The 6,550-nt window shown below is 38.8% G+C and overlaps 1 non-coding gene across 1 annotated transcript; it reads right to left on the reverse strand.

Moving 5' to 3' along the window:
* Positions 1–1,426: 1,426 nt before the first annotated feature.
* On the reverse strand, positions 1,427–1,529 carry LOC140604411 (U6 spliceosomal RNA). The gene has a single exon (XR_012007311.1). It is a non-coding gene; the product is annotated as a U6 spliceosomal RNA (small nuclear RNA).
* Between the last annotated feature and the right edge of the window lie 5,021 nt (positions 1,530–6,550).

Consider the following 6,550-nt stretch of genomic DNA (forward strand, 5'->3'; position numbering starts at 1 on the left):
AGTAACATGTTTCTTTCTTTTTGCTTCCTGATCTCAAAATTAATGAAAAGTTTTGCTTTGATTAAATGCCTCAGTTCAATATTTATTGTTTGTATCTATTGTTTTACTATTGAAAAATTATATGCATAAGACTTTATATGCTACAAGGTACCCTAATAGAAAATAATAAAATGAAAAATAAAGACTAGCCATTCCTTATAAACAAGCACTTGTCAGAGTTTCCATAAATTTTGCAAATCTGAGTGGCAGGCTTTCTCTATATTAACACCCCTCATGGGGGGGGGGGGGTTAGGGGCTTTAACCTGCACCACTTGAGTGCTACAAGTAAGGCATGATTCTCCACGGAAGCAATACTGCATCTTTGGTGGAGACAATGAAAGTGCTTCATCCAGACTACTACGCCTTCCAGAGTTCAGAAGTCAGATGTCATTTAAGAATCTGGGGCTATTGGGACGCCTGGGTGGCTCAGCGGTTGAGCATATGCCTTTGGCTCAGGACCGGATCCCAGAGTTCCTGGAGTCCCCCATCAGGCTCCCTGCATGGAGCCTGCTTCTCCTCCCTCTGCCTATGTCTCTCCCTGTCTTTGTGTCTCTCATCAATGAATAAATAAAATCTTTAAAAAAAAAAAAGAATCTGGGGCTATTAGGAGCAGAAAAATAGAATTGACAGATTCCTGTAAAAAGTTGGTATCTTGCCATACTTGTTTTTCCTAGAAGGAAATACATTTCCCCTACTTCTGTAAATGTCATTGAGGAATAAAGGAATGGTAAGTCCCCTCAACCTCTGGGTTCATAGCCAACCTTTAGTTGTCCACTTCTGATATTGAGTTCCTCATCCTGAAAACCACATATATGTTTAGAGATTTTTGGTTGAATAATAAAAAATTTAAAGAAAACTTTTCCTCCTACTTTTAAAACTCCTTAATTCTCAGAATCTTTCCAAGCTTTCCTTTCTTTTCTACATGACATTAAGGCCAAATGTTTTCCACCTGGAGGCCCTTTTGAACATCCTCATAATTCCAGGGAGAGGTTCCTGTTTATCCAAATCCCAGCAAAACAAGGAAGAGGATACAGCCCATGATGACTCAACCCGACTGCAGTTCAAAAGTAGAAAGATGGGTTAAGAGGGAAGACAGTGCTCTGCAGCAGATGTGCTTGCAAGGAGGCAGGGGTGTGGAGCATGCAGAAAGCACCTCACCCACATGAACAAAGCCCATAAGTGTTCGCTCATCAGCTCAGTAGCTTCTGCAGCCAACATCTGCCATGACACCTATGTTTATAGCCATGGTAATTGCACTGTGTCAAAAGGATTATTTCACTGTCACAATTCACTAAGGGCAAACCTTGTTATGAGAAAATTGAGGCTTGGACTTGGGTTTTTTTTTTTTTCATCTTTATTAAGGTATAAAATTCATCTTGCATAACTGAAAAGTAGGGAATGCTTCACAAATTTGTGTGTCATCCTTGGCAGGGTTCATGCTAATCTCTGCTTGGCTCCAATTTTTGTATATATGCTGCAGAAACAAGCACTAGGCTTGTTTGGATTTTTATTTGGGGTGTTGTATTTTTTCAGTTACTATTCTGACATTCTATAGGTCTGACAAATCATCAAATCTCAATACACCAATATGCTCTTTGAGAAAAATAGATTTTCACATCATTTTAATTGTTCCTTTACACTGAACAGAGTTGTTTTCTTTTTCTTAAAACAGTGCGTGCTGATTTAGTTATTGTATAATTATTATTTTTGAATTTCTGGTGATACTAGTTCTCTCTTCTCAAATATTTCTCAACAATGATCATCTATAAATTCTTCCAGATAAAACGCTGAATCATTTCATCAAGTACGCCTCCCGTAGAGAAAAAAACCTCTTAATTTTTTCTCTCATCAAAATATATTCCTGATAGTCTTGAGTTAAATATAAATATGCAAACCAGCACCAGAAACAATTAGAAGGAAACATAATTGATTATATCTTACCTCCAGGCAGAGAAGAACTTTCCCGCATAAAAAGCAAAGGAAAAAGCACACGATGGCTTAGTTTTACTTGCTGGATAATCTTGGGCAAAATATTTATCCTTTCTATTCCTTTGTGTCCACATCTATGTGGTTGAGAAATAAGCTCAGTCATGGTGAGTTTATGGAACATCAACTATATGGAATGTCAGACAAGCAGTGAAAAACATACTGAAGAAGTATAGGGATAAAAAAAAAACACTTATGTAATCTTTAGAAGTAATGTAGTATAATCATAAGAATAGATTTTGGCATTGGACAAACCTGGTTTGTAAATTCTGCCTTTGTCACTTTAGTAGATCTGCGACTTACATATGATGATAGCAGTTAATTTTATTCATTTTTTTTGAAGATTTTTTATGTTTTTATTCACAAGAGAAACAGAGAGAGAGGCAGGACATAGGCAGAGGGAGAAGCAGGCTCCCTGCAGGGAGCCTGATGCGGGACTCAATCCTAGGACCCTGGGATCATGCCCTGAGCCAAAGGCAGATGCTCAACCGCTGAGTCACCCAGGTGCCCCTGATGATAGCAGTTTAAAGGGTTGTTCTGAGGTTAAAACAGTAGAGGCTATAGTACCAAAATTATAATTTCATTATCCAAAACAGTAAACCAATCATCCAAATTCTAATGCAATCCAAAGACCAATCCTAACTCAATCAGTTCCTTCCAGAACAATCTTCTGTCTTTGTTTAATTTCTCCTTGTAACAAGGCTATCAGCATCACAATCTACTCCTAAAAACATGTCAACCAGATAAGAAAGCAACTTACAGGGATCCCTGGGTGGCGCAGCGGTTTGGCGCCTGCCTTTGGCCCAGGGCGCGATCCTGGAGACCCGGGATCGAATCCCACATCAGGCTCCGGTGCATGGAGCCTGCTTCTCCCTCTGCCTATGTCTCTGCCTCTCTCTCTCTCTCTCTCTCTCTCTCTCTCTCTCTGTGACTATCATAAATAAATAAAAATTTAAAAAAAAAAAAAAGAAAGCAACTTACAAAAAAGAAGAGTATTTGCAATGCATGTGATCAAGTGTTAATGCCTTTTATATTAAAAAAAGACTCCTAAAAATCAATATAAAAGACGAACAAGTTAAATAGAAAAAATGAGTAAGTAACTAGCAATTCGTAAAAGAAAAACAAAGAATGGAGACAAAGATGTTAGTTTCATTTGTAATTAAAAACTGCAAGTTAAAATAAGAATATACTATTGTCTACCAATCAGCGTCAGGTATTAAAAAAGACTGATAATACTCAATGTCGCTGACAGTGAGGGTGTAATAGTGACTGGTGGTGAGTTTATAAATTGGTGCATTTTTGGAAGGCGATCTAATAGTACATTCAAAAATCCTTAAAAACTTAAATTGTCCTTAGCAATATCATTGAAAGTAATTTGACCTAAAAATATCACAGAGAAGTATAAATATTTATGTACATGAATGTTCATTAGAGCATTATTTTATAATAAAATGAAAAAATAGGGCAACTTGGGTGGCTCAGCGGTTTTGCGCTTGCCTTCAGCCCAGGGCATGATCCTGAGTCCCACATCCGGCTCCCTGCATAGGGCCTGCTTCTCCCTCTGCCTGTGTCTCTGCCCCGCCCCCCACCCTCTGTCTCTCATGAATAAATAAATAAAATCTTTTAAAAATAATAAATAAATAAATAAATAAATAAATAAATAAAATGAAAAAATAATCTAAATTTCTGTCACTTGTGGAATGGTTAGATAAATACGTAATTGCCATCTGTTTGTGTATTACACTACTACCAGAAATAGTGACTTTGAGGGCCATCTAAATATTGAAGAAATACTTGTAACTAAGTGTTAGACGGAATAAAAAGGATATAAACTGTATTTCTTATACTATTCCGATCCTGAGAATGAACCACTTCACCACATACACACGCACGCACACAACAAACACAATGTAATGTACATGAAGTCTAGATTTTTTTTCACTTTTTTTTGATTATCAGTATTGTCTAAAGTTTCTGCAATGAGGATTTATTTACAATTTATAGGTTAAGAACAGGGTTTCTTTTTCCTTCAAAAAAGTGATCATTTCATATACAAGTGATATTTTATTCTTTCTGTTTTAATTAATTCTACTTTTTCCAGATGTTTGCAATCAATCAATAGATAAATAAGTGTGATTATTTTATTTCTAAAAAGACCTTGGTGATGAAACAGTCCATCTTTATAGCCTGAATGCTGAAGTGTATATAAAGACAGAATTTAGGACACACGAACAATAAAAAGGCTTAATCAGGAATCAACAAATGCAAAAAAATTATATCAACAATACAGAAGGATGATTTGGTCCAGCTGGGTAAGCTTTCGTTTATTTTATTTTTTAAAGATTTTATGTATTTATTCATGAGAGACACCGAGACAGAGAAAGAGGCAGAGACACAGGCAGAGGGAGAAGCAGGCTCCAGGCAGGGAGCCAGACATGGGACTGGATCGTGGGTCTCCAGGGTCACGCCCCAGGCCGAAGGCGGCGCAAACAGCGGAGCCACCCGGGCTGCCCCAGGTTTTGTTTAGACTCAGGTTCAGGCAAATACACCACTCCTACTAAATTGAGCTGATGTCCCAAGTTCTATCCTTCACCTGTCCAGAAAAACAGACAGAAAAAAAGGTTTGGAATGGAAAGAGCAAGCCCAATTTATTCACAGTATCAAGCACTTGTTCAGTGAACTGTCTGATCATTTAAATTAATGCTGATTTTGAAGGAGGAGAGCAAGGGTCTCGTCTTCCAGAGTCAAAGAATGAATCTCACGGACAAAGGAGAGTAAAACGATAGGAGCTTAAGTTAAGGACACAGAAAAAGCTCCCAGGAGTGAGAGATCCCGACAGGGTTGCCCACGTGGGCCTCCACTGACAGTCTTATTTAGAACTGACCAGGGAGCTTGTGGTCTTCTCATTTTTTTTTTTCTTTTTTAAGGTTTTATTTATTTATTCATGAGAGACACAGAAAGAAAAGCAGAGACACAGGCAGAGGGAGAAGCAGGCTCCATGCAGGGAGCCCGACGTGGGACTCAATCCCAGGTCTCCAAGATCACACCCTGGGCTGAAGGCTGCACTAAACCGCTGAGCCACCTGGGGTTCCTGGCTCTTCTCATTCTTGTGCCGTCTTGGTTTGAGTCAGGACTGGTGAGAACATCTTTAATGGCTTCCTTTTGGGTTTGATTATTCTTGGTTGGTCACAGGCGACTGTCATATATATATTTTATGACACACACACAAAAAAATATATATATATATCTTCCCCATCATCCACACTTAGGACAGAGTTGTCTGGTTTGTTCCCTTATCTCTGGTTTCCTTACACCTCAGCATTTTGGGGATTTTGTTTTGTGAGCCTGATTCCTTGGCCCCCCTTCCTATTTTTCCCTACCTAACCCAGCCTGTCCCTTACTCAATTTGAGTTAGAAATTGAGGTAAAGGGGATCCCTGGGGGCTCAGCGGTTTAGCACCTGCCTTCGGCCTAGGGCGTGATCCTGGGGTCCTGAGATCCAGTCCAGGGATGGAGTCCCCCGTTGGGCTCCCTGCATGGAGCCTGCTTCTCCCTCTGCCTGTGTCTCTGCCTCTCTCTCTCTCTCTCTCTCTCTCTCTCTCTCTCTCGGTGTGTGTGTGTGTGTCTCTCATGAATAAACAAATAAAATCTTAAAAAAAAAAAGGAATTGAGGTAAAGGGTGTAGGCATAACTTAAGGAAATGTGCAGGCAGGCCCTACACGAGCAGGATGTGCAAGCATTTCATTTCCTGGACCAAATAGTAAAATCATTAGTAAAATCAACATATCTATGGTTTTTCTCAAATCTAATAGTCTATGATGTTATATGTTGTTTCATAATTAATGAATTTATGGATATGCAGGAAATTCCTGTCTTCTAATTCCATTCTGAAAAATATTTGATCAAAGTGAAAATAGAGACAAAATTGTTGATGACTAGTCATCCTATAAAGGCATAGCAAAACAGCTACCAGGTCGTAATTTTAGCTGTGGTCTTACAGGAAAAATTTCTTATTGTTACCCCAAAATACTGCATGATGTTCTTTGTGAGGGAAAAACCCCAAAGCAGGCAGCATGCAGCTAAGAGAAAATAACACTTACAAATCCCTTTATTTTAGTTCTCAAGTGCTGAGTCAACAGCCTTGTTGATAAAATCTTCAAATTTGGCCTCTTGGTCCCCGCATGACAGCATTCAAATATTTTAACAAAGTTCACATTAATAACTGTGGTCACCTGCATAATTTCTCTTGGAGTTTGCACACTAATCTTACCACTCTCTGAAGCAGTTGGGAAACTCTTGATGTATGTAGTTATTCTTTAAAAGCACCAAGAGAGTAATTATAATATAAGGATGGGTGGATGCATATAATTTGGAATTTTAACTCAGAGATCCCTATCTAGAAATTCCCTGGCGATGAAACTTTGTCAGAGAGACAAATGCTTGTACATATACAGGAGAGATTCAAATGCCTGGAGAAGAGAGGGTGTAGTCACCTCAGAAAGGAGCGGCCTGGTGCTTTGGTTGCA

This window comes from Canis lupus, chromosome 14 (assembly GCF_048164855.1).
Source record: "Canis lupus baileyi chromosome 14, mCanLup2.hap1, whole genome shotgun sequence".
Taxonomy (NCBI): Eukaryota; Metazoa; Chordata; class Mammalia; order Carnivora; family Canidae; genus Canis; species Canis lupus.